Below are 5,003 nucleotides of genomic sequence, written 5' to 3'. Positions count from 1 at the left end.
TGGAGCAGCACCTCCATGCTATTAATTTTTCTTAGGGATATGCTCTTCCTTTCTTTAGATAATTGCATTTCATCATTTACACATTGAATTCACCCCACAACATCATAACATTATTCAACTTTACAACATTATTCAACAACATATGCAATTATATAGAATGAAAAATATCACCATCAATGGAACGAAACATAAAGGAACAATAGAAGAAAAACATTCACACATAGAGACACTAGGATTGGTCAGAGACCAGGGAAAAACCCACTACGAGGAAAACCCTTTCAAATGCTCCTTCTTATCAAATTGTCATAAAATGTTTAGCAAAGAGAGAATACAATGATCCATATATTCAACCACAAAAATATCCAAAAAAATCAACTAATCAACATATAATAGATGAACCCAATAATTCTAATAATCCAACCCATGATTCAGAAGCCTACAATCAACTATCCATATCTGCGATCAATTGTAAAAATCAAACCCTAGTTTCTAACCGCACAGAGAGAGTTACGTGCATGCGGTTGAAACCCTCCAACTACACTCACGAGCTTGCGTGCCTACAATTTTGACTGAAAATACCCTCTAGTATGCCATCGGTTGGGAACCAAAAACCCTAATCACACGTGCAAGCTTCAGACCCTACAATTTTGGACCTGTATGAACCAATCTCTACGAACTACCTTAGACTTGTGCGATTCAAACCAAAGAAAGTTGAATGAATGATGATGATGATAATTTACAAATGAGGTTGAGGTGACTTGTATTTATAGGCTTCCAAGGGTGTACAATTTCTCTTTAGGGCCAACCTATCCTTTTTTTCACGTGTGGGATTCACTTAAAAAATACACTTTCCCTTGTCCAAATATAGTGCTTCAAAGATCAAAATTGGTCCTCTCGTAAGAAGGAATCTATCCCCATGGTTGGAATTTGTCACTGAGCTTCCAAGTTAACACTCCTTCTCAGCCAGGGAGAAGTTCCAACTGCATCACGTAATCATCGCAAGTATCCTATCATCAAATCATGTCCCATCTCAAGTATCTCACCATCAAATGTCATCATTACTCATCTCGTCTCATATTTGCTTATCCCTGCTTGTATCTTGCTTGTCTTTTCTCATATGTTAAACACTCTCGAATCTAAAAGACAAAAAATTTGACATCAGAGGGGAGCTTAAGCTACCACCCTCAATTCACATCAACAACATCATAGAGCTTATCTCAATCCAGAATGAAATCAAGGAGCACATCTCAACCTCAAACTAGATCAGGGAGCTAAGTTTTAACTCGGAATCCAACGAAAATGAGGAAGGTCCTATGGGATACTCTCACCCCAAGTCATCTCATAGGGGAGAAAACATTTTCCACCCTATGTGGAGCAATAAGATTCATCACATAGGGGAGAAAACATCTTCCACCTTATGTTAATCAATATCTCGTTTGTCTTATTTCCCATTGATCATCCCAATAATGACCATGAAGAGTCATGTGGTAGAACACCTGCATCATATTCTGTTGAAGAATGTAACTGGTATTGGTCTTCATAATTATTATATTTGAGCCAAGATGTATTGTAATTATTAAAAGAAATAAAAATAAATTTTACTATTGAGAAATTGACATTAAAGCATGGGTTTCATGCTTGAGTCAATTATTTATAGGTCATAGCCTCCATTGTAGGCTTCTAAGGTTTATGTCAAGTGTCCTTGTCCATATCATAATGTAAAATACCCTTCTTGGGCTTCTTTTGTTAAGAAAGAAATCTATTTTATTATATTTTAGGTCTTCTAGGCCTCCTCCACCAAGTCTCCCTCAAAGAAGGACAAGTCGACCTAACTAAGTGGTAAAAACACCTATATAAAGGCAAGTCGAAATTTAGAAGGACAAGAAAGTTGAATTTCAAAAGTGCAGGCAGTCCAAGAAGTGAAAGCAGTCCAAAAATTGTAGGCAGACTGAGAAGTTCAAGCAAACTGAGAAGTGCAGGCATGCCGAACAATTTCATAAATGCAGGTAGGTCCAAAATTCTGAAGAAGTTGGAGTTGAAATTTCTGGGTTGTTGTTGGGATATCGCTGCTAAAAGAGATGAGAATATTAAAGTTGATGCATCATCTTGGAAGGATAACTTGGTGAAGGATGAATGTATGTTGGTCTATCTCATTTTGGATCTACTGAAGGAAGATTTTTTTACTGGGATTTCCCCTATATAGGGGTTTTAGCCTTGGATGAGTGCCTACATTTGGTGTCCATGATCTTCATGGGTTTGTCTAGATAATTGCTTGTTGAGAAGAAGATAAAGGAAAAACATAAATAATTTAATAAGAACATAATAATATCACAAGTAATTATCAACATAAGAAAATATTTTTTCCTTTCCGATTTTCTAACATGGTATCAAAGCTAAGGTGAAGAAGAAGGAAAAAGGCAGGCTAAAGATCTATTGAAAAGAGAGATATAAGAAAAGGATACCAGAGGAAGGTTATTAAGGAAAAGGGATCATATAAGCTGCCCATATATAGGAACTATGTAAAACTCAATGAAGGGGGAAAACAAACTAGAAGGAGCCTCCAACTATAGAGCATGGAAAAAGAGGATAGATCTCATCCTTGAAAAGAGCAAAGTTTTGGATATCATTCTAGGAAAAGTCAAGAAGCCTACAAATGAAGCAGAGAAAGAAAAGTTCAGAGAAACTTAAATCTCTTCCATGAAACTAATAGTGGATGGAGTAAATGACAAATTAATTCCATATATTTCCAACATAGATTTTACTCAAGAAATGTATGAGGCTCTCTCCAAATTATTCACAATCAAGAAAATTGGTCAATAACAAACCTAAAAAATGAACTAAGAATTGTTAAGATGAAAAATGATGATACCATTTCATCATATTTTGTAAGGGGCACAAAAATAAGAGATGAACTCCAAAAAATAGATGAAATCATATCAGAAAAATATATCATAATTACTGCTCTTCTAGGAATACCAAAATCTTAGAGTGCTTTTGCATCAAGAATCAACAGTTGGAAGGATACTCCAACATTTGAACAATTGTGGAATGCATGCAATCAAGAAGAAGCCAAAATATCATTAGTAAACAACAAAAAGGAGGATGAAGAAGAAAACACCTCAAATGCATATTTTGCTCATCACAAGAAGAAGGGAACCTTCAAGAAGTTCAAAGGACCAAAGAAGAAAGTTGACCTATCAAATATTGAATGCTACAATTGTCATAAGATGGGTCATTATAGAAGTCATTGTCTTGAGAATCCAAGGAATAGGAAGAGAGAAAGAGAACATGTGAATATTTCCAATGAATCTCCATTGAAGAAGAACAAGACAAAAGAATATGAAGTCAAATACTTATTTGCTAGAGACTCTTAGGGATACTATCCCTTACATATCCTTCTATCTTAAGTTTTGCATTGTTTTCCTTTATGTTTTGATTTCTAGAGTTTGTAGGTCTAACATGTCTTGTTTGAACATTTTTGAATTATTTTGATAAGTTGTAGGTATCCCTCTGAAATATTGGATTAAGAGGGAGCCTTCACTATTTTACAAAAGATAAGTATTTTATTTCTTTATTTCATCTTTTCATTTTTGATTTCCTCCTCACATCGAGATTTGTTTGTATTATATGCTAATAACCTTTCTTTTTATATTTTCCTTGGTTAGGAAAGCTTGTTGAATATTCAAAGGTTATGGAGGAGACTTGAAGCATGGAAGAAGTTTTGTTGCAAAGGAAGCCCTTCAACAATTGATGTCCTACAAGGTTTGGTAAGCTTTGTTAAAAATTTCTCTTCATATAAAAGGTAAAACCATTCTTCTTTTGAAATTTCCTTTACATTACTGACATTGTTATGCCTAGGGTTTTGAATCACAAATATTCTTGTTCGGGTGATTAATCATTAGACTGATTCTACCCTCATTATATTATCACTCGTGTAACCCTAAAAAGGTTCACTATAAAACCCTAACCTAAGGGTATGTCAAATTAAGAAATTGTAGTCTACTTAGGGTTGTTGATGAAGTCTAGAAATCTTATTCTATTGATGTTTAGGGTTTTGGTATTGTTATGATGAAAACCCTAGTCCTTTAGAATTTGTTGTCAATGTCTATGTTATGTATTGAAATCCTATAACTTTAGGGTTTATAAGCAAGACCTTTGTATTAGCTAAAATGAGGTCCTAAGATCGAAACCCTAGTATGAATGAAGTTGTTGTATATCTAAATTTGATGTATTGATGTTTGTGTCCTGGGTTTACCTAGTACATATGATTATTGATATGAGATGCTAGTGTATGAAATCCTAGATGTATATATGCGATTATGCGAACCTAATTGTTGATACTCATGTCTTAGTTTGTAAAAATATAGGGTCTGTAGAAGATTAATATTATAGTATATGATGATATTGTTTTCGATATAATCTAGGGTTTGCTACAAACCCTAGTAGAATTTTGACAGATAAAAACAAATTGATGAAACCTTAGATCCATATTTGATTGAAAAACTGGCATCTAAGGATTTGTGTCTCAAAGATTAAATATAGGGTTTGAAATAAACCATAGTAGAGTTTGTAATATAATTATAAAGGTAATATTGAGGCCCTAGATATAATGAGACTGGCATGTTTAAGCCTTGACGATGTAGTCTAGGGTTTGTGACAAAACTCAAGGAAGAGGTTGAAATCTAGTATGTGTCTCTTATGAACCTATCTAGGATTAGGTGTTTGATGTTTAAAGTTTGAATGATTTAATTCTTCCATTATAATGAGATGATTTTCGGTATAGTTAACATCATGCTTATGTGTGTGTGTGTGTCTGTGTGTATTTGGTTGTAATTTCTATTAAAAGTTTACATGTACTTATTCTTAAAGATGTTGGAGATATTCATAATTGAAAAATAATGATGAGCATGATGAAGTAATCTATAAGGATGATGATGATCAAGATAACCTTGATGAAGTCATGAAATGTTGAAGCTTCTTTGATGTTATAAAAGAAGAAAATT

Source organism: Pinus tabuliformis, chromosome J (assembly GCF_031772625.1).
Source record: "Pinus tabuliformis cultivar Carrire ecotype Pingquan chromosome J, CPIR1, whole genome shotgun sequence".
Lineage (NCBI taxonomy): Eukaryota > Viridiplantae > Streptophyta > Pinopsida > Pinales > Pinaceae > Pinus > Pinus tabuliformis.
This window is presented reverse-complemented; position numbering follows the sequence as displayed.